Source organism: Macrobrachium nipponense, chromosome 22, assembly GCF_015104395.2.
Source record: "Macrobrachium nipponense isolate FS-2020 chromosome 22, ASM1510439v2, whole genome shotgun sequence".
NCBI classification, from domain to species: domain Eukaryota; kingdom Metazoa; phylum Arthropoda; class Malacostraca; order Decapoda; family Palaemonidae; genus Macrobrachium; species Macrobrachium nipponense.
In genome coordinates this window covers 1,243,644-1,269,191 of record NC_087213.1, presented here as the reverse complement: position 1 = coordinate 1,269,191, position 25,548 = coordinate 1,243,644, and the positions used below count along the sequence as shown (strand labels likewise).

At 34.5% G+C, this 25,548-nt stretch overlaps 1 protein-coding gene across 2 annotated transcripts in view; it reads right to left on the bottom strand.

Annotated features, from left to right (window-relative positions):
* Positions 1-25,548, bottom strand: part of LOC135198430 (CCN family member 2-like) — a 249,211-nt gene that overhangs the window by 179,223 nt on the left and 44,440 nt on the right. For both annotated transcript variants that reach the window (XM_064225961.1, XM_064225962.1), the window contains exon 2: positions 1,692-1,733. The gene's annotated coding sequence lies outside the window, so the exon portion shown is untranslated. The remainder of the gene's footprint in view (positions 1-1,691; positions 1,734-25,548) is intronic.

Sequence of the window (25,548 nt, the reverse complement as noted above, 5' to 3'; positions counted from 1 at the left end):
TGCACTAGTCTTGCCAAGTACAGAATTTAATATAAAGACTTTGATCTCGTCAGATGCAGAATATAATAAAACATTTTACTCTTGTCAATAACAGAATTCAATATAAAGAATTTACTCCTGTCAAATACAGAACTTGATATGAAGAATTGTTTCTTGTCAAATAAAACAAACTGTATAGAATGAATTTACTCTTTTCAAATACAAAATTTAATATAAATAATTTATTCTTGTTAAATACTGAATTTAACATAAAAAAATATGCACTTTTCCAAGTATAAAATCTAATAATGAAGGAGGCGTGATCCGACCTTAAGCTTACTCGGGGTGTCCTAAAATCTATGGTCAAATAGAGCGTTGTTTCACCAACGAAAATTAAAATAAATATGATATATTTTGTTATAAATATTTACATGCGCATTATTTTATCAGTTTCATTCTAACAGAAAAATAATAAATATCCTATCATAAAATTCCTATATCTTTAACTCTACGCGAGACAATTTTATCGGAACCTTTTGGTAGCCGTTTTTTTTTCAAATCAAAGCGCTTTTCTAAACTACCCCCCCCCCCCCAACCCCCCCCCCCCCCCCCCCCCCCCCCCCCCCCCCCCCCCCCCCCCCCCCACACCACCACCCCCCCCCCCCACCCCCCCCCCCCCCCCCCCCCCCCCACCCCCCCACCCCCCCCCCCCCCCCCCCCCCCCCCCCCCCCCCCCACCCCCCCCCCCCCCCCCCTTCCCCCCCAAACACCAAACCCCACCCCCCCCCCCCCCCCCCCCCCACCCCCCCCCCCCCCCCCCCCCCCCCCCCCCCCCCCAACCTCCCCCCCAACCCCCACCCCCAACAAAGAACAAAACAGTAAGGAACAACAAAGTGGTCCTTTTAGGCTTACCTCCCTACGTAATAAAACGCCCCCCCCCCCCCCGCAAAATATCAAAAGGGTTTTAACCTTTCGTCAATTAAAGAATTGAATACGAATTATTTACCAAAAAACTTAAATAAATTAACGCTGTATTGCCAGTATTTTTTCGTACTGACCGCAATTTCTTACAAATAAATGAAGGATATATTAATTCTCGCGACACTCATTCCTCGATATTTCATGGCGAGGCCCTATAGATCAAAACTGCAGAGTGAGAGGTAATTATAGTGACACCATTACTGGTAATCGATGTCCGATAGTGGCACGATTTCCCCCACCAATGGAGGTACAGGAAGGTGAGATATTGGTTGTTCCTGGCGCTCTTCAAGATATATTTCTGTATCTATATATAGTATATATATATATATATATATATATATATATATATATATATATATATGTATATATATATATATATAATATATACATATATATACATATATATATATATATATATATATATATATATATATATTATATATATATATATATATATCGACTTGCGTAAGCTACATTAAAGAAAATATTGATAATAATTCCTCATAGAGGCATCCCGATTACGCGTTCGCTTCTTAAATTCGTTATATCATTAAGTCAACATATTACAAGAGAGAGAGAGAGAGAGAGAGAGAGAGAGAGAGAGAGAGAGACTCTAAATTAAAATTGAGGCAATGTTTTATTAGTCTAAGGAATAAACGCCAGCAATAAACAGGATTTTTCAATCAAAATAAATGGAAAAAAGTTAACACTCAAATTATAGGTTTCAATACCTTATAGTCTGATGACGTCACTTGTCCTTGGACTCAAGTTCCCTGTGGAAGGACAAAAGAAAGCGATTAACATTCTGGTTATAAATGTGGATTGCATTAACAATATTATGGACCATGAAAAAGGATGGTTATGAATATGTCTGTGTATGTATACATGTATGAATATATGTATATATGTATGAAATACATACACATAAATATACTATATATAGAGGTATATATATTATATATATATATACATATATACATAAATATATACATACCCGTACTTTAAAAACGATGAAAAAACAATAATCAATTATTCTAAGATAACCTAATTTCCTAAATCATATAAAAACTACAGATAATCTCCAGTTGCCGACCTATTCACCTATATTTCTTTGCTTCCTGCTACAATTAGCGAGGCACGACAACACGAGTCCTTTACCATGAATTAAATTTTTGGCCAGCATCTTCAAAATACTCTTTACCTTATAAAGAATCAGCTAATCTACTTACAAGGCATCCCATTCCCAGCTAATTCCAAAGTTCTTGAAAATTCCAAGTGATACTGAAATGAAATTAATCTTTTTCTTGTTGTTTCTTAAAAAGGAAGATAAACATCTTAGAAATCCGTCTAATTATCAGTCTCTAAAATCCAGACTAATTACCGTCTTAATGAGATCAGGTAATCTCTGAAATATATCCCAAATTAACATCTTAATTAGATCAGGTAATCTGCTAAATACTTCATAAATTAACCCTCTTCATGAGATCAGGTAACCTCGGAAATACCTATCAAATTACCTTCTTTAATGAGCTCAAGTAATCTCTGAAATTACCCAAATTACTTCGCCATTAATTAATCTCCATGCATCCTCTTGATGAGACCTGGTAATCTCTGAAAAACCTTCCAAATTACTATCTTAATGAGCTCAGGGAATCTTTGAAGTACCTGCCAAATTGCTCCCCTTAATGAATTCAGGTAACCTCTGAAACCCCTTCCAAATTACCTCCCTTAATGAGCTCAGGTAATCTCTGAAATATATCCCAAGCTATACACCTTTATGAGCTTCAGGGTAATCTCTTGAAATATATCCCAATTAACAAAATACTTAATTAGATCGGGTAATCTGTTAAATACTTCATAAATTAACCTTCTTTAATGAGCTCAGGTAATCTCTGAAATTACCCAAATTATTTCCCTTAATAATCTCATGCAATCTCTGAACCCCTTAATGAGTTCAGGTAATCTCTGGAAAACCTCCCAAATTACCTCCCTTAATGAGCTCAGGTAATCTCTGAAATATCTCCCAAGCTATACACCTTTATGAGCTTAGATAATCTCCGAAATACTAATCTTCATGAGGTCAGGTAATCTCTGAAATGCCCATCAGATAGCCTTAATGAACTCAGGTAATCTATGAAATATCTCCCAAGCTATACACCTTCATGAGCTTAGATAATCTCCGAAATACTAATCTTCATGAGATCAGGTAATCTCTGAAATGCCCATCAGATAGCCTTAATGAACTCAGGTAATCTCTCGTAATACCTCCCCTCCCCCTCATTCCATAATTGCAAACTTAACTGGATAATCTCCAAGTTAATTATTACAAAGACATTACAGACATTACACATCGCAGAATTCGCAAACCTCGCGAAATTAAAATCACCAGCTTCGCGAAAATTTAATATCTAGGAGGCTGACTCGGCCTCACATTCCCCATTTGTAAACATGAGCTCAGACGAGAAGTCGACAGAACTCGTTATCGGGTTCATCAGAGCGGGTCTATTTCAGCCTTTTTAGTTTACAAGGTTGATTTAAGACTTGTAGTTTACACGGCTTCGACAATTTTAGTTTTCGAGGCATAGGAGTATTTCAGACTCTTAGTTATCAAGGCTTATTTCAGACTTTTAGTTTTGCAGTATTTTAGTGTTCGAGGCTTTTAGTTTTTAAGATTATATCAGACTTTTGGCTTTCAATGCTTTTAGTTTTCAGGGTTATTTCAGACTTTCTGTTCTCAAAGCTTTTGGTGTTCAAGGCTCATTTCAGACTTTCTTTTCGCAAGGCTTATTTCAGAAGTTTAATTTACGAAGTTTTTAGTTCTCAGAGCTTATTGCAGAATTTAGTCTTTAAGGCTCTTTCAGTCTTTTAGTTTTCAAGACTGACTTCTGACTTATAGATTTGAAGGTTTTTTTAAGACTTTTAGTGAATGAATTTTGGTGTTCAAGGCTTATTTCAGACTTTTAGTTTTCAAGACATTTCGCGTTCAATGATTGTTTCAGACTTTTAGTTTTCAACGCTAATGTTAGACTTATAGTTTTCAGGGCTTTTAGTTTTCAAGTCTTATTTCAAGTTTTTATATTTACTAAGGCTTACTTCAGGCTTTTTAGCTTTCACGCTTTATTTCAGACCTTTTAGTTTTCAAAGACTTATTTCAGACTTTTATTTTTCAAGGCTTATCCCCAGACTTTTAGTTTTTTAGTTCTTTACTTAGACCCCACTTTGAATCATCGAATCATTCTATTTTTAATTACTTGTATATATAAAAATTACTAGAGAGAGAGAGAGAGAGAGAGAGAGAGAGAGAGAGAGAGAGAGAGAGAGAGAGATCTTTCTGTCATTCCTCAAATAAATAAAAAATCCCCAGTGTATGTTTTAAGACTTATTATTTCCAGCATTTATCTGAAAAAAAAATAACAAAACAGAATCTTGGAGCTTAATCAAACAACAATAACGAGAGAGAGAGAGAGAGAGAGAGAGAGAGAGAGAGAGAGAGAGAGAGAGAGAGAGAGAGAGAGAGAGAGAGTGTAATTAGCGACGCTGTAATGACAACACGAAAAAATTTCATATAATTAGGATTCAAAGGGCAACCTGAGTTAGCCATGTTTCATACTGCATTTCGTAATTGAAATGTAGCGCAATTTTCCTGCTAAATAATGAAAATATGAGGGGCAATTAGCTCATTTTCCTTTTTAAGAGGCGGGAGAAATATAACAGTAATTTCTTATAGTGTTCTGGGATGAATTTCTCTCCGTCCCATAAATAGAATATGTCTCGAGACGGACGGTAAAAATATACAGTAATTTGTAGTATCATTCTAGGATGGGTTTCTCTCTGTGCCATAAATAATATATGTGTCGACACAGGCAGGAAAAATAAATCATTAATTTCCTACAGTATTTTAAGATGGTTTTTGACAGGACCACCGATCTCGGTCTCTTTCCCATAAATAATGATTAATAACTGTAAAGCAGCCTGCTGTTAAATAACTAACACCAAGGAATAAATGTTCCCAAGAAATAATTTCGCAGGATACAGAATCTCCTTCGATAGAAATATCTTGAAAAGCGCCACTTGGGCCCACAAGATAGCCGCATTTTCCTTTGATCAATGCTAGAGTGGGAACTATTTTCTGGTAACCTATTACTAGAAATCGATAGCCAGTGGAGACCCAAACCCCTTTCATCTCTTTTATGGAAGAGGAAGGGGAAAATTCTACTTATTTCTGGTCTTGTGGAAAATGGCACCTACAGACTTCGAGTGCTCAGTGTTACCAACATTGATTCTGAATAAGTTAGAGGAATCGAGCTTCAAATTCGATATAAGAAAATAGGAAAGCAGATGGTATCCCTGCTCACTCTTACATAGCAGTAAGGTTGCTATTTTGGAAATATATCATTAAATATATGGTTTTGAAATAATATCAATATATATTAAAGGTCATTACAGAACAAAGAATTAGCCATTTATGCTCTGGTACTGTGAGGCATGACCGCAAAGGGTCATTATCAAAGGCTCTATAAAAGCTTATACAAAGAATATGGTGTTCATTTGTAATAAGCAACGGAAAGAAATATGAAACGCAGGTAGAAGAGATCAGTTATTAGAGAACATGAATGAACAAATTATTAAATAAATATATAACAATCCACGTGAATTATAGGCAAGTTATCATTTGTGAAGAACAGCCTGCATACTATAGGGTCATTCCGTAAACGTCTAATGCCTCCCCTTGATGTAATTAGCACTGGAGCTCTCCTTCTCCCTCCCCCTCCTCCTCCTCCTCCCTCTTCCTTCTCCTTCCCCCTCCCCCTCCCCCCTATGACGTAGGCACGCAGGCAACAATGCCTTTGATGCGAGATTCCTCGAGTGTTATTAACCGCTGCAGGAAATGCTTTCGGGGTTGAAGCAATGTCCGACACCTGGCGTTATTATAGCCCAGTCACGTGACTGCTGTTATTGCAATAACGTTGTAATTATCATTATTTTTATGGTCATGATAATTGACGCCAGTACAACCTCCATGATCATAAACGGTATAACCACGTTGTCATTATAATTATTCTAATACAACGAATACTAATTTTATTGTCGTTATAATTTCCTGATACTCACTATATCAATTTCATTATGTAATTAAACTGCGATATAAGATTATCATGTTTTTTGAAACACACAGAATATAAATTTCATTATGTAGCCTAATTAATCTACGGTATACTCTTATTATCATCACGATTCTGATACTCACTATAAACATTAATTTATTGTGTAATTAAGTTACTACAAAATATTATTAGCATTATCATCATGATTCTAACACTCACCATGAAAATTAATTTCATTATGAAATTAATCTAAGGTATAATCTTATAATCATCATGATCCTGATACTCTAAATGAATAATAATTTCAGTTTGTAATTAACTACTATATATTATCATTATCATATTCTCTAGCCATGAATATGAACGGAGAAACCGTCAAAGGAATAGATGGAGTCTCAGCTAGAATGCTGCAAAGAACCATAATTAGAAGGCCTACAGTGCAAAACTGGAGATGCACTGACGGCAATACTACCCTACGGGGTTCTTAGGCAGAAAAGTTAAGTGTGGATTTGACAAAAGTTATATATATATATATATATATATATATATATATATATATATATATATATATATATAATATATATATATCTACTTATGTAAACATATATTGTAATATATATATATACATACACACACATATATATATATATATATATATATATATATATATATATATATATATCTATATATATAGATACAGAGAGAGAGAGAGAGAGAGAGAGTGAGAGAGAGAGACTTGAAATTTCAAGATACTGATCTTATAAAAGTTCTTTCTCTCGCTCTTCAATTCACCATTTTTTTTGTCCTCTCTCTCTCTCTCTCTCTCTCTCTTCTCCCTCTCCTCATCTCTCATTCACCATCATCGCCATCATCACACAGAGAGGAGAAGTAATGAAGTAATGAAGCACAAGAACTCTCACTCAGAATCAAAGCCGAATCTTTGGGAGGTGTCAGGGCTGCTCAGCTCTTCTTTGTGTCGACAGAGGAATCCATTAGCTACGAGAACAAGAAGAAGAAGAAACCTTTTCTCAAAAACGTTTTCTTGCAATTTTTTTTGCTTTGTTTTGTTGTTCGTCTTTTCTCCTTCTCCTTCTTAGCCTCCTTCTCCTCCTACTCTTGAGGGTTCGTGCTTTTGGAGGGTGCTTGTTTTGTTCATATATATATATATATATATATATATATATATATATATATATATTATATATATATATATATATGATTATTATTTCTATATATCTATAACATATATATATATATATATATATATATATATATATATATAAATGTATATATATATATATCTATATTTCTATATATCTATTATTTCTATATATATACATATATATATATATATATATATATATATATATATATATATGCATATAAAAAACCCTAGCACTTAGGAATCTAGAGAGAACACGATCACTTCGAGACTGAAACATATAATATATATATATATATATATATATATATATATATATATACTATATATATATATACACACACATATATATATATATATATATATATATATATATATATATATATATATATATTATATATGTGTGTGGTGTGTGTGTGTGTGTGTATGTATATATACATACATATAAAAAAACCTAGCACTTAGGAATCTAATGAGAACACGATCACTTCGAGACTGAAACTGAAACGGTTCGCTTCACCTAGTCAGATGTGATGAATTCTGTACCAAAGCAGGAGAGAAGAAGAAGGGAATGGTTATACAGGTACAGAATACCTGCAGCTTCGAGTTGCAGGAAAAAAGAAACATTTCTGGTGACAGAAACAAAGGGAGTAACGACGAATATTGTCTGGCTCCAATGGCTATACAGGTAAACTGTCACCTTTGATTTCATTGTTAAAGATTTCGCGTCTTTTGTTCGTTCGGGTTTGAGGGAGGGAAGGCATTTTAATGTCGCCCTTAGGGAGAGGAGGTTTAGAAGCCAGGATCCTCTCACGTGGAAAGTAGAAGACTAAGGTGGAGAGGGAACGGCAAAGGAGTATTGTAGCGTTGAATGTTGGGACAAAACTATGGTGTGAATCATTGCATCTAAATTCCATTATATGTACGTACGTACGTATGTATATATATATATATATATATATATATATATATATATATATAATATATATATATATATATACACCCATAGATATATATGCAAAGGAGTTTTTCTGCAATGATAGTTTTATCTCAAAATTCAACGCTACAACATTCCTTTGCCGTTCCCTCTCCACCTTCTCTCCTCCCAATAGTCTTCTACTTTCCACGTGAGAGGATCCTGCCTCCTAAACCTCCTCTCCCTAAGGGCGACATTAAAATGCCTTCCCTCCCTCAATCCCGAATCGAACAAAAGACGCGAAATCTTTAACAATGAAATCAAAGGTGGCAGTTTACCTGTATTGGAATTGGAGCCAGACAATATTCGTCGTTACTCCCTTTGTTTGTGTCACCAGAAATGTTTCTTTTTTCCTGCAGCTCGAAGCTGCAGGTATTCTGCACCTGTCTAACCATTCTCCATTCTCTTCTTCTTCTTCCATTCTCTCCTGCGTTGGTACAGAATTCATCACATCTAACTAGATGAAACAAACCGTTTCAGTTTCAGTCTCGATATGATCGTGTTCTCTTAAGATTCCTGAGGGCGAGGTTCTTATGCATAAGTATTGTAGAATACACATGTATAACACTACATGTATATATACTGACTTTTATATATATATTTATAAATATATATAATTATATATATATATATATATATATATATAATAAATATTATATTATATATATATACACACATATTATATATATATATATATATATTATATTCCTAATAGCGAGGTTCTGTATATGTATGTATACAAAAAACACACACACACAACACACACACACACTATATATATATATATATATATATGCTCATATATACTATATACATATATATATATATATATATATATATATATATATATATATATATATATGTGCATATATGTGTGTGTGTAATATATATATATTATATATATATACTATATATATATATATATATATATATATATATAGTATAAAACTAAGACCAGGACCATGGTACCCTTAATTTCAGGATTAATCTCGAGAGTAATTACTTCCAGTAATGCGTTTCGCCCGAATAAAAGACCTCTGCATTACAGCTATTTTTTTTATGGAACGAAATAAACCTAGACGTCTAGATAACTATGTAGGAATTAGTTAACGAAAAAATGAATAGATGAATGTTATTGTACATATTAATTTGATCTAAATTGGAATTTTAAATGAGAGAAGTATTGCTTATACATAATATTTGTAACCAACACTTTTTTTCATTAAAACTTTCTTTTTGCTGAAACTTTCTTTTCACTGGAAATTTCTTTTCGCTGAAACTTTCTTTTCATTGAAACTTTCTTTTCATTGAAACTTTCTTTTCACTGAAACTTTCTTCTCCCTGAAACTCTTTCTTTTTGCTGAAACTTTTTTCTTTTCATTGAAACTTTCTTTTCACTGAAACTTTCTTTTCCCTGAAACTTTCTTTTCACTGAAACTTTCTTCTCCCTGAAACTTTCTTTTCACTCAAACTCTCTTTTCACTGAAACTCTGTTCACTGGAACTTTCTTTTCGCTGAAACTTTCTTTTCCCTGAGACTCTTTCTTTTCGCTGAGACTTTCTTGTCATTGAAACTTTCTTTTCACTGAAACTCTTACCTTCACTGAGTCTTTCATTTCACGGCAACTCGTTCGTTTCACTAAAACTTTCTTTCCACTGAAACTCGTTCTTTTAAATGAAACATTTCGTTTCGATGAAATTGTTTCGTGACATTGTTTTTTACTAAAACTATTCCTATTCACTGCAACTCTTTCATTTCTTTAGAAGTTTCCTTTACGTGACACTCCAGATTTTTCAAAAATAAAACCCTTTCTTTTCACAGTACATCTTCACTGAAACTCTAACTTTTCACAGGAACATTTTTGACTGAAACATTTCACCGAAGCGTTTTCTTTTCACTGAAATTCTTTTCACTGAAAACGGTAAATATTTTCCTAGAATGAACTACAAAAATGGACTTTTAATGATGAAAATTATCAACACACTTCTTATATATGACAATTGAATTTCTCTTCGATATCCGTTTCCCTTCCCGTGAAGTGATGTAAACATTCTTAATTTTTTTTTAAATAACAGAAAATCATTGAGAACATGCTAAAACATAAGACAGATAGAAAATGAAAGCTAACACGAAACAGTACAAGGAATAAATACTATCAAAAGGACACTTCCGCCCGCCACCCCTTTTTCTGTCTAGCATTAGACCCCCTTACAATTAAAAACAAAAATTTGTTTTGATAGCCTCCATGTGACTCAGAGCTTTCTATCTCTCTTTCTTTCTCTCACTCTCAGTAAATCATAACATGAAATATTACAAGAAATATATAAAACCAACTGACACTTTCCTGACTGAGAACTACTCTCTCTCTCTCTCTCTCTCTCTCTCTCTCTCTCTCTCTCTTCTCCTCTCGTCATCTCTCTCTCTCTCTCTCTCTCTCTCTCTCTCTCTGTGAGCAGAGCAAAAATGTTCAGAATGTACTAAGTCACATTTATGAATAAAAGAAACAGAATCCCTTCCATCTCATACCGTATTCAGAGAGAAGATTCTTCCGCATTGTTTCTCCTTCTACTCTTAAAATAAGAGAAAATATACGAATTCTGAATATGCCGGCCGTGACGTATGAGAGAGAGAGAGAGAGGAGAGAGAGAGAGAGAGAGAGAGAGAGAGAGAGAGAGAGAGAGATAATTTTTATTCACCGTCTTCTCAGTTAATTTTTCTACGTTTGTTACATAAAAAAAAATGTATGAATGTCATATCTTTGTCTTCTGAAGTGTAGATATGCGCAGCATCGTTCAATAGTATCAATGACATATTAATTAATAAATATTTACAAAAAAGGGGGTTTCAACTATTCGCGTCTCGTCCAGAGGCGCAGAACAGCAATCAAAATTTTACTGTGCCAGGTGCCTTCATCAAGTGATTATATAATATAATTTATTTATATATATATATATATATTATATCAATATATATATAATATATATATATATATATATATATATAAATAGTATATTTGTGTGTGTGTGTGCTGTGTGTGTGTGTGTGTGTGTACATGAGAGTACCCGGGGACAAGGTGAGAGTTAGACCAAAAATGAGATGGAGAGACCGAGTTAACAGGACACGTGGGAGAGAAAACGTGGTCGCATATATTAATGGGGAAAAGCTGAAGATAAAGAAGAAAAAGAAGATATATATATAATTATATATAATACTATATATATATATATATATATATATATATATATAATATATATATATATATATATATATATATATATATATATATATATATATATATATATATATATATATATAAGAATGACATTTATTAGGTTCTCCCAAGAATGCAATTCTTTTGTAATTTCTATTAAATGAAACATAAGACGTGGAGGAAATGCAAAAAAAAAAAAAAAAACGCACAGAGACCAATTAACCGGAAGGATATGCATGAAAGAGGGAAAATGAAGAAAAAAAGAAATAAGAAAAAGAAAAAATTTATTTCGAAAAAAAGGTTGAAAAAGTCAGGCAAATGATCAAAGGGGAAAGAACTTTGAAAACAAGATACAAAAATGTAAAACTTTGAGGAGTAATTTTCCATTCCTCTTAATAACATTTAACAACAACATTTACAGAAGTCTGGAAAGATTTTGTTCTATTTCTGTGGGAGATGTTCACTCTAAAAGAACATACTCGTTTTTCAAATTATTTCAGCAAACGATATTATCACTTCCCCCAGATTAAACTGTAACTTTTAATATAGCAAAGCAATAATAATAAATAATAATTAATAATAATAATAATAATAAGAAGAAGAAAGTATCACTCATTGATGTCGCAATACCATGGGACACCAGAGTTGAAAGAGAAAGAGAGGGAAAAAATTGGGATAAGTATCAAGATCTGAAAATAGAAATAAGAAGGATATGGGATATGCCAGTGGAAATCGTACCCATAATCATAGGAGCACTAGGCACGATCCCAAGATCCCTGAAAAGGAATCTAGAAAAAACTAGAGGCTGAAGTAGCTCCAGGACTCATGCAGAAGAGTGTGATCCTAGAAACGGCACACATAGTAAGAAGAGTGATGGACTCCTAAGGAGCAGGATGCAACCCGGAACCCCACACTATAAATATCACCCAGTCGAATTGGAGGACTGTGATAGAGCAAAAAAAAAAAAAAAAAAAAAAAAAAAAAAAGAAGAAAAATTATTATTATTATTATTATTATTATTATTATTATTATTATTTTATTATATTATTATTATTATTATTAATGTTGAAAACTATTGTTCTGCGATCACGAACAAAACATGCAACAAATCAAGGTATGATTTAAAAAAATTAAATCAGGTATGATTAAAAGAAATTCAAGTATTCTTTTTAAAAATCGTGAATGATTTTAAGAAATTGGGGGAGGTGATTTGAAAATAATCAGGCATGATTTTTAAAACTCGTGTATGATTTTAAGAAATTACGCATGATTTCAAAAAATTAGGAAATGGTTTTTCAAAATCAGGAATGATTTTTAAAAATCAGGAATAATTTTTAAAAATCAGGAATGATTTTTAAAAATCAGGAATAATCTTAAAAAATCAGGAATGATTTCAAAAAATCAGGAATTGTTTTTCAAAATCAGGAATGATTTTAAGAAACTGGGTATGCTTTAAAAAAATCAGGTATGATTTTAAGAAATTAGGTACGATCTTAAAAGATCAGGAATTATTTTAAGAAATTATGTATAGCTTCAAAAAAAAAATCATGTATGATTTTATAAAAAGAATTATTATTATCTTCAACGCAGAAGTAAATAAAAATTCACTAAATAACTTCACCATCACCAAAAACAAGAGCTATATGCACTGAAGAAGGACAAAGCCACACTGTCAAGAAATGAGCATTTTAAATTGGCTATTATTTTAGAATACTTTTAAAAGAAATCTTCTTAGATAACTATAAATGAATACTCAGGTGGCCTTGATGCTTAGAGCTGAAGGTATCATGGTATGGAAAAGAGGGGGGGGGGGGGGGGGCGTGTACCATCCCAGGGTAGGTAGGTAGGTAGGTAAGATCGGGGGTTCATTAGAGATGTAGGCAACGTGAGAAAAGATTCTCCTGCTCACCCGAGGAGTATTTATTCGAGCAAGAAGCTTTGCCTTCAGGCGAGCGGATGAAAGACCAGGCAGGTATATTCTGCAGGATATAATGCGCCGAGCAAGAAATGGTAAGGTGCCATTTCTAAGAGGAACGCGTATAATTATTAAGTTTTCTTTTTTTTTCCTTTTTTTTTTTGAAATGTGTAAATCATGGAAGATATAAATTATTTATCGTTTTGAATTATTTTATTTTGAAGTCTACATTTCTTTCCCTTTCATATATTATTATTATTATTATTATTATTATTATTATTATTATTATTATTATTATTATTATTATTATTATTATTATTCCATAGAATATGGAATTCATTTGTGGAGTAACAGAAGGATGTAAGAAATACAAAAAATTATTATTATTATTATTATGATTTTTTTTTTTATTTTTTTTTTTTGCTCTATCACAGTCCTCCAATTCGACTGGGTTGGTATTTATAGTGTGGGGTTCCGGGTTGCATCCTGCCTGCCTTAGGAGTCCATCACTTTTCTTACTATGTGTGCCGTTTCTAAGATCACACTCTTCTGCATGAGTCCTGGAGCTACTTCAGCCTCTAGTTTTTCTAGATTCCTTTTCAGGGATCTTGGGATCGTGCCTAGTGCTCCTATGATTATAGGTACGATTTCCACTGCCATATCCCATATCCTTCTTATTTCTATTTTCAGATCTTGATACTTATCCATTTTTTCCCTCTCTTTCTCTTCAACTCTGGTGTCCCATGGTATTGCGACATCAATGAGTGATACTTTCTTCTTGACTTTGTCAATCAACGTCACGTCTGGTCTGTTTGCACGTATCACCCTATCCGTTCTGATACCATAGTCCCAGAGGATCTTTGCCTAATCGTTTTCTATCACTCCTTCAGGTTGGTGCTCGTTACCACTTATTACTGCAGGTAGCTGATGTTTCTTGCACAGGCTCCAGTGGAGGGCTTTTGCCACTGAATCATGCCTCTTTTTGTACTGGTTCTGTGCAAGTGCCGGGCATTCACTTGCTATGTGGTTTATGGTTTAATTTTTCGTATGCACTTCCTACATATGAGAGAGATGTATTTCCGTCTATCGTTCTTTGAACATATCTGGTTCTTAGGGCCTGATCTGTGCCGCTGTTATCATTCCTTCAGTTTCCTTCTTTAGCTCTCCCCTCTGTAGCATTGCCAATTGTCATCGCTGGCTAGTTCTTTAGTCTGTCTCATGTATTGTCCGTGCATTGGTTTGTTGTGCCAGTCCTCTGTTCTGTCTGTCTTCTCCTGTCTCTGTATATTTCTGGGTCTTTGTCTACTTTTATTAGTCCTTCTTCCCATGCACTCTTTAGCCACTCGTCTTCACTGGTTTTCAGATATTGCCCCAGTGCTCTGTTCTCGATGTTGACGCAGTCCTCTATACTTAGTAGTCCTCTCCCTCCTTCCTTTCGTGTTATGTATAGTCTGTCCGTATTTGCTCTTGGGTGTAGTGCTTTGTGTATTGTCATATGTTTCCTGGTTTTCTGATCTATGCTGCGGAGTTCTGCCTTCGTCCATTCGACTATTCCTGCGCTGTAACTGATTACTGGCACTGCCCATGTGTTTATGGCTTTGATCATATTTCCGGCGTTGAGTTTTGACTTGAGTATCGCCTTGAGTCTCCGCATATATTCTTTCCTGATCGTGTCCTTCATCTCTTGGTGTTTTATATCTCCTCCTTCCATTATTCCCAGGTATTTGTATCCTGTCTCATCTATGTGTTTGATGTTGCTCCCATCTGGTAGCTTTATCCCTTCAGTTCTCGTTACTTTGCCTTTTTGTATGTTGACTAAGGCGCATTTTTTTATTCCAAACTCCATCCTGATGTCCCCAGATACAATCCTTACAGTCTGGATTAGGGTATCTATTTCCTTGATGCTCTTACCATACAGCTTGATGTCGTCCATGAACATCAGATGGTTGATTCTGTTGCCTCTTTTCTTGAGTTGGTACCCGGCATCCATCTTCTGTAGTACTTTTGTCATGGGAATCATGGCTACTACGAAGAGTAGTGGGGACAGTGAGTCGCCCTGGAAGATCCCTCTCCTGATATTAACGTCTGCTAATCTTATTCCAGAGCTTGTAAGTATTGTATTCCAGTTGCGCATTGCATTATTATTATTATTCAGAAGATGAACCCTATTCATAAGGAACAAACCCACCACAGGGACCAACGACTTGAAATTCGAGCTTCCAAAGAATACGGCGTTCATTTTCAAGAAGCTGCAGAAGGTAACAGGAAATACAGAAAAAGTGGTCAGTTATGAAAAAAAGTAAAATGATCACATTATTAATAAATAAAATGTAAGTAAATGATTAAAATAGATGGAGAATTGTTTCATTCCTTTCACTGTACCACCGCCTGTATTCTCTTTCTTCCATTTTACTTTCCTCAAGCTTCTCCCGACAACTGTTTCATGTTGCAACTGCAAGATTCGCCCCAACCCCCTTTTGCATCTTTGAAGCCCTCTTACTCTCAGCTAAATGACCTCGTTACAGGTCCCAGCGATTGTTTAGCCTGTGACCTAAATTTCTATTCCTTCCATTTCCACTATGCCAGAGAACTCGTGGATAAGAGGAGAGTTCCAAAGCATGGCGGTAGAGGAAACAAAGGTCAATGAGGATATTATAACCCTAATATTACTCATTTCACAGAGCAAATCTGGGAAGAGGAGGCATAACAGGTGTTACAAGACTACTAAGAAAGGGCAGGAACTCTATACTTACTTTGAATGGGGAGTAAAATTATCTAGTCCCGGGCAGCATCAGAGAAAATTAGAGCAAGTTTTGGGTATTGATATTTTCTGAGAGAGAGAGAAGAGAGAGAGAGAGAGAGAGAGAGAGAGAGAGAGAGAGAGAATCTATAATTTATCAAATAGGTGAGAGAGCCCAAGAACCAGTACAGGATCAAGAGCATAACGAAACGATAACAGAGAGAGGAGAGAGAGAGAGAGAGAGAGAGAGAGAGAGACAGAAATTCAATCAATATTAAAAATACTTTTACACGAAGGGAAACAGAATCTTTCTTTACCAAAGTGTTGATCGATAGACTGAGAGAGAGAGAGAGAGAGAGAGAGAGAGAGAGAGAGAGATAGAGAGAGAGAGAGAGACCTTACCTTACAGACCTTACATCTTGTTCGGGTTGCCCCAGGTCCCTCAGTGTGAGGCACCTCTAATGTCTACCAAAGAGTTGCTAGTACATCTTCCGGTATGTTTTGCATCTTCCAATCTTGGATGGTCTGGGATGCAGCTGAGATATTTGTCGAGCTTATTCTTAAACACATCTACGCTCACTCCTGATATATTCCTCAGATGAGCTGGCAACGCATTGAATAGACGCTGCATTATCGATGCTGGTGCGTAGTGGATTAATGTCTGTGTGCTTTCCTTATTTTTCATGGTATAGTTTTGGGCACTATTAATCTACCTCTGCTTGCTCTTTCTGATATTTTTAGCTCCATGATGTTTTCGGCTATTCCTTCTATCTGTTTCCATGCCTGAATTATCATGTAGCGTTCTCTTCTCCTTTCTAGACTATATAATTTTAAGGATTGTAGTCTTTCCCAGTCGTCAAGATCCTTAACTTCTTCTATTCTAGCTGTAAAGGACCTTTGTACACTCTCTATTTGTGCAATATCCTTTTGATAGTGTGGGTACCATATCATATTACAATATTCAAGTGGACTACGAACATATGTTTTATAAAGCATAATCATGTGTTCAGCTTTTCTTGTTTTGAAGCGCTGTAACAACATTCCCATTTTAGTTTTACATTTTGCCAATAGAATTGCTATTTGATCATTGCATAACATGTTCCTATTCATCATCACACCAAGGACTTTAACTGCTTCCTTATTTGTGAATGTCTCGTTATTAGGTCCCCTATATGCATATAGCTTTCCTTCTCTGTCTCCATAATTTACTGATTCAAATTTATCAGAATTAAATGCCATTCTATTTACCACTGCCCAATCATATACTTTGTTAAGGTCTCTTTGTAGCGCGTTCCTATCTTCATCACAAGTAATTTCTCTACTTATTCTTGTGTCATCGGCGAAACTACTCACTACCGAGTCCTTAACATTACCGTCTATGTCTTCAATCATAATAACAAACAGTAATGCAGCTAACACCGTACCTTGTGGCACACAGGATGTTACCTTAGCTTATCCGATTTCTCATCGTTTGCAATAACTATCTGTTTTCTGTTGTGTAAAAATTCTTTTAACGTCTTCCTACTTTATCCGCTATATTATGTTTTCTAATTTTCTTCACTAATATATTATGGTCTACCTTGTCAAAAGCTTTTGCAAAGTCTAGATAAACCACATCTGTTTCATTTCCACTTTTCATATTTTTGTATATGTTCTCACGGTGGACTAACAGTTGGGTTTGTGTACTTTTTCCGAGTACGAAGCCATGTTGTCCTATATTAAACAAATTATTTTTTATTAAATGTTTCATAATATTTTTCTTCATTAGCCTTTCATACACTTTCATAATATGTGATGTTAGACTCACAGGCCTATAATTACTTGCCTCTAGTCTTGATCCACTTTTGAAAGTAGGGGTAATATATGCTAATTTGTGCTCATCATAAATCTTGCCTGTATCTACACTTTGTCTTAATAATATTGCAAGTGGCTTTGCGATAGAATGAACTACTTTCTTTAACAAAATAGCAGGAATTCCATCAGGCCCTGCAGCAGCTCCATTTTTAATTTCATTAATAGCCTGCACAATATCAGCTTCATTAACAGCTATGTCTGCTAAATATTCACTATTTTCATCCCTTACTTCTATAACATTATCTTCACTATCAATTCTAGGGGTGAATTCTCTCTTATATCGTTCTGCCAATATGTTGCATATTTCCTTTTTTTCATTCGTTAATCTCCCTTCATTTCTTAGAGGGCCTATTTCTATTCTTCTTTTATTCATCTTTTTCGCATACGAGTATAATAGTTTTGGGTTTTGCTTGATATTTACTAGGGTTTTTTCTTCCAAGTCCCGTTTTTCATTTTCTTTTGATTGTATAATCTTTTGTTCTGCATTTTCTATCTTACTTTTTAGTTCTATAACTTTCCATGCATTTTTTCTTTTGCAAGACCTTTTTTCCACTTTCTGATTTTCTGGAACAAGATCCTTCTGTCTCTTGGTATGCATGACTGATGTTTACTTTTCTTCTTCGGTATATATTTATCCTCTATCTTCTCTAATATTTTATATAATATCTCCGTATTTACCTTTATATCATCACTTACGAAAATGTTATCCCAATCTTGGTTTAATTCTTCATTTATTTCTGACCATTTTATATTTTTACTGTAGAAGTTGTATTTTCCATATCCTTCCCACTTTTTCATTTCTTGCTTATCTCTGTTTTCACTTGCTTTGGAATGGACTGTTAATTCTATGACATTATGGTCTGAAATACTCGCATTATAAACTACTATTTCTTTAGCATAATTCACCTCGTTCACAAATACTAGGTCTAAAGTATTTTCCGTTCTTGTTGGCAGGTGATTTATTTGTTGAATGTTGTACTGTAGTAGCATATTTAATAGCTTTTCGAATTGCCTCTTATCTTCTGCACTACTATTACTCTCTTTTTATATGTATAAATACAACCACAATCTCCTATTCGTTCTTTCCAGTCTACGAGAGGAAAGTTAGTCTCCGGATAGGAGAATAGTCCAGTCGTTGTGATTTCTACATATATCATCCAATTTTTCTATTATTATGTCGAACTCTTTAGTATTTAGAGAGAGAGAGAAAGAGAAATTCAGTCAATACTAAAAACACTTTTACAAAATGGGAAACAGAGAGAGAGAGAGAGAGAGAGAGAGAGAAGAGAGAGAGAGTAATTTAATCAATACTAAAAACATTTTTACAAAAAGGGAAACAGAATCTTTCTTTAATAAGGCGTTGATCGATTGAGAGAGAGAGAGAGAGAGAGAGAGAGAGAGAGAGAGAGAGAGAGAGAGTTCACTCCTCCGATCATTACCAGCCTGACCTTTGCCCAAATCAGCCAGCGTGCGGGATATAAATTGTTGGTGGTTTTTCCCGTGAACGCGGATCTGTTACCGGCCCAGAAAAAGACTTCCAGAAATATCGGGACCCGATATTGATGAGTTGGTCTTATTAACGAGTTCTCTTGTCCTGCTTCTGCCTTATGCATCGATGCTGTATTGATCCCTCTTTGATCTTTTTTTTTTTTTTTTTTTTTGAATTTTTTCTTGACCAACTGACCGCGCGAGTATCAGACAGCGTTTTGTAATGCTACACCTGCGATGCAGTACGATGCATTACTACCCTGAAACAATGCTCCTTGTATTTTAAAACTTTACTTAAAATTTTGCTTATTTATTGTTTTACCTGCTAATTTATTTTGATTTTCTAATAAATGATCTCTTCTCTCATTATTTCCTTTGCCATCTGTTGCTTATTTCTAAGGAAACTCATACTTTATGGAAGCCTGAATTTCAAGCCCAATATGTTTCATCTTCTGAATAATAATAATAATAATAATAATAATAATAATAATAATAATAATAATTAATAATAAAATAAAATAATATGTACGATTAATGTTGGGAAAACGAAGTTGTATGCAGGATTGCAGTTAAACAACTAAACAGAAAAAAAAGTTATTTATCTATTTATTTATTTATATATTTATTATTTCGGAGCTATGGCCTCCGACGATTAAGAGAGAGAGAGAGAGAGAGAGAGAGAGAGAGAGAGAGAGAGAGAGACTCCCACTTACAAATAGAGAGTTCGAACTTTTAAGGTTCTTAAACTTATTTCGTGATCCATGTCTTCGCGAGGATTAAAAACTATGGTAATTTTTTTTAGGAGTTTGTTACTCGGCTCTTAATTCTGAATGATTTAGTAGACGAAGAAACGAACTTCCTTCCGCTTCGCAAAAATAAATTATCAAGTAAACAGAAGTTAATTGTATTTTAAGATATCAGAATACTGCATGCCTGAAGGCTCATAAAAATGAATAAGAGAATTTCTAACAACCTATATTAATAAATGCAAAATACTATGCTATTTTGTTTGTTTTTTTATTAAAAGTGAAATTTCGAAAGTAACTATGCACAACATATTCTCTCTCTCTCTCTCTCTCTCTCTCTTCTGAAATAGATATATCATTAATATTTCCTTCTCTCGTGAATTGTAATGTATTAATAAAATGCCATTCTCTCTCTCTCTCTCTCTCTCTCTCTCTCTCTCTCTCTCTCTCTTTCTCCGGATAAAAATATGTTACCTTTGTGAATAATTTGTTCATGGTTGCTTTCCAATAATATTCGATATTCCTGTATCAAATAATAATAATAATAATAATAATAATAATAATAACAACAAAAACTTTCATTTATTTATATATACATATATACAGAATTGTGCGAAAGAGACCAATACTTCTTTAGCTGCTAATATTACTACTATTAATAATAAATAATAATAATAATAATATAATGAATAATAATAATAATAATAATAATAATAATAATAATAATAATAATAATAATAATATAATTACATCAGGACAATGAAAAATTAAAATCTTAATTGACAAATAACCAAAAAACGAAAGGTTCAAAATAAAAGGCGAGACTGAAAAGCGAAGCCTTGAAGGAATTAGGCCTCTCGTCGCTCTCCTCTGGGAAAATAACAATTAAGCCAAGAGTCTCGGCTGAGGATCCTTGGAGCTTCCTCAGTCCTCACTCAGTGTTCACTTCAGTGTCCTCAGATGAGGTTGGCCAAGGGGTGGCCATTGACTTGCAAAGAGGATTCCGGGAAATGTTAATAATAATAATAAATAATAATAATAATAATAATAATAATAATAATAATGATTGATAGGGGGACCGAACAGATTCCCGAAAGCCATCTTTACTGTTTTTAAATTGAAATATATGTACATTACATAGTGGATTTGTTTCTCCATTTGAAGACTCGTGCTACTATGAGGATTTTTAAAATAATAAAATAATAAATAATAATAATATAATAATAATAATAATAATAATAATAATAATAATAATAATTATAATAATAATAATAATAATAATAAATAAACTAAATAAATAAATAAATAAATAAATAAATAAATAAATAAGAAATTAACAAAAGGAATAACAAGTAAATAATAGAATAATGAAGATAAAATCAATGACCATAACAAACACATACACACACTATATATACATGTATGTATATAATTTACACACACACACACACACACACACACACATATATATATATATATAATATAATATATTATATATATATATATAATATATATATAATATATATATATATATATAATACATGTGTGTGTACCACAAAATCCATAAAAAAGGTGAGTGAAAACTTGGACTTTGAACAAGTACTTTCGTAGTTTATTTTAAACTACGAAAGTACTTGTTCCAAGTCCCGGTTTTCACTCACCTTCTTGCGTGGATTTTGTGATATTCTCAAGTACTACGTGTTTCTTCGTGTTACATTGGATATATATGTATATGCATTTCAGTGTGAAAATATCAAACTCTATTCCCATAGGATTCAAACAATTGATGGCCACATGAAGAGTGGAGGTAGATTTTTCTTTTTTTCGACCAAATTCCGAAATAAGAAATCTGTTTCCAGAGTACAATTCCACCTGTCAGGGATGGTTAACTGAACGAGCAACATTTGAGCGAGATATCTTAGGTGGGATAGAGACCAGATACTTGAGGCCCCCATACACTGAACGATTGTCTGAACGACTGTCTGAACGATTGTCGTTATCGACCCACACACACACACACACACTATTCAGACAGTATGAACGATCTCCGCACCGATTTCAGTCTGAACAAAGATTTTGTATCTCTAGAAGAGACGCGCGTGATAACGTTATATCGGCAGACAAACCCATACATTGAACGATCTGTGTATGACAGACTTAAGTCGCAAGCCAGCAACCTGGTCGTGACAGATTCCCGCTGAGATCCTTCAGACACGAAGCTCCGCCCACTTTTGCATTCAGACAAGCCCATACACATTGTTTTTGCGAGCGATATAGACAGTCGTTCAGACAATCGTTCCGATAATCGTTCAGCGTATGGGGGCCTTTAGTTTTTAGCTCTCGGGCCTCACTGGGACCCGCCGTGTCTCAGGCCCTTACGCCAGAGTCCCTCAGTTCTGCGTGATCTCAGGTGGTCATCGATATTCAGACCGCGTCCTGACCAGGATGCTGTCTTTTCCTACTGGTCTTTTCTCCTCGACCTTAAATGCCTCCCTTAAGTAAAACGCCACATTACTGTAGTATATGGGTGACCGTATTTTCCAAAATACAAAAGGGGTTAAAAAAAGGATCTTCCGACCGTTTGCACGAGTGAAGAGAACCGCTGATCAAACGGTCGAAAGCTCCTTTTTTAACTTTTTTTCTTTTTTGAAAAATACAGTCATTCATATACATCACTGAGGCTTTTTACTTATTATTTCCGGTGGCAGTATAGTGATGCACCGCAGATAACAGTTTTGTTGTTTCGTAAATACACTATAGCGGTTACGCAACTCCTCTTGACATCAAACGCGATAAAGGTTTAATGGTAGACTAGGAAGGAATATAAAAATTTAGGCCAAAGGCCAAACGCTAGCTGAAACGGAAATTGAGAGTAAAAAGGTTTGAGAGGCGTAACAGGAAGAAAACCTCTCAGTTGCACTATGAAACAAATGTTAAGAGAAGGTTGAGGAAAGAAGGATGAAAGCGAGAGAAAATGAATGGAGCTACAGAGAACAGGAATGAAAAAGGGTGCAGCTAGGGGCCGAAGAGACGCTGCAAAGAATCCTAAGCTTTGCCGACAGTGCACCGCGTGAGGTGCACTGACGGCACTATCCCCCTATGGAGGCTTATTGGCAGAGCAATTCGTCTCACTTCAAGGTCACTGACAGACGATGAAACCTGCGATTCTCTTCCACGAGAAATAACTGACAAAGAAATCATTCCAAGAAAAGATATATAAATCCGTTTCACTCAACTCGAAGGAAGCCACAACTCCTTCAAGCTTTCGAAGTTGGCGTTCGTTTTATCTTGCTTTTTATTTGTTTCTAAGGACAAAAATGTCTTTGCGCCGACCAAATGCAAACAAGAAACAGAGATAAACAATCCAAGTCCTGGAAACGCGACTGGAAAACCTGATCGACGCAAAGGATTCAACTGGAAGAGAGAGAGAGAGAGAGAGAGAGAGAGAGAGAGAGAGAGAGAGAGAGAGAGAGGTTTCGCTCGGACGAATTTGGGAGAATTTTTGTTACTTTTATTCTCGGGGGTTTCTGAGTAGAGGATAACAATGGATTTCCCTTCATTACGCTCCTCTCTCTCTCTCTCTCTCTCTCTCTCTCTCTCTCTCTCTCTCTGTGCTTAATTTCCTAATTCTCTTGTTTATTTTTCCTAACTAAGTGATAGTCGTAACTGTAAAATAATGAGATGATTAAGATTATTCTTCAGAACATTATACGCACACACACACACACGTTATATATATATATATATATATATATATATATATATATATATATATATTATATATATATACATATACATACATACACATATAAATAAATATATATATAAAATATGTATATAATATATAGATATTTACATTTTTACACACAACAACGGGAGAATCCTCATGTCAGAATAAGTTAACGCACAATGGTTAATACAGAGAGAGAGAGAGAGAGAGAGAGACGAGGAGAGAGAGAGAGAGAGAGAGATGTGCATTTTTCTGTCAAAATAAGCTGATGCTCAATTACTTTACTAATCTATATTTCTTTGAAGCATATAAAAAAAAATCCTTCCCCCATCTCTCTCTCTCTGCTTATAAAAATATTTATTGACTGGCCATAACTCTGTGTAACCCATATTTATTGGAAAACAATAAATCTACTGACAGGAAAACGAAGTAAAAGTACCATCAAATATATGGGCTGAGTATTTTGAAATGAAACACATATTTTAGAAGGTTTCCATTCCTAATTTAGGACTATTTTTATCACTTCAATTTCTCTCTCTATCCTGCGAGTGCATCGATACTCAGGTTGGTCCCAAGTCTAGATAAATGAGAAGGAATGAGTCTTGGATTAAAGGTCTGAGCGGCATTAGGTTCATAATGAGTCTGTCTTTGGGAAAATACATTGCCCGCGAGCTCACTAATCTATTTCTGATTCCTAATTCATTGTACATTGTATTTGTAATCTATTTCTGATTTTGTATCTATAGTGCATTGTATTTACAAATCCTTAAATAGCCTTTATGAGGCAATAATCAGTGGCATAACAGAAATGATAACTTATATAGACTTCACAATCGCATGAGTCACTTATGTTTTACACACACACACACACATATATAATATATATATATATATATATATATATATAATATATATATAATTAAAAAATAACAAAAAATCAACAGATGCACGTGACTTCATTAAATGCCACAGGAAAATTATATATATATATATATATATATATATATATATATATTATATATATATATATATATATATATATATATATATATATTGTAATATCATCTTAAATTACTTCTTTGGTTTTTCTTAACGTAAGTTAATTTTTTTTTACAAAAGTCTCGAGAAACTGCTTGTTAATTCTTTTCGCTCCCCTCAGGGGTTTTATTTTTGTTGTAATATAGTTGTATTTATCCGCTCGTTTCCCTTTTTTTATGTTTCAACGAGTGGAGGATCGTCTTCAGTAATTGCCTCTTTCGCCTGATGGTTTCACGCTGTTATTTTCTCGTCACCCTTACTCTGTGTGGGGGAGGTTTTCACCGTCCGAAGCTTAATCGTCACGGTTCCCCGAAGAGAGGTTCAACATCACCTATTCATGCCGCACTCTTCGTCACTGTTTTCTGCAACATTGCCTTCTGGCCACGGACAGGACATTGAGAGGCTCGCTTTCTCTTTTATAAAAACGCCAGGCTGCTGTTGGTGGTGAGGGTTTGTCCCGTGCCCTCTTGTGCGAGTTTGTCTGTGGGCTTTCACTACTTTTGCCCAGCTGTGAGCAAGGTCCAGACCTTGCAACGACGACGTCGAGAGCACTGCTGTATCCTCCGGGAATCATCAGGAGGCCTTCTGAGGCCGGAGAAGGGTGAGGAGCATCCCCTTTTGCC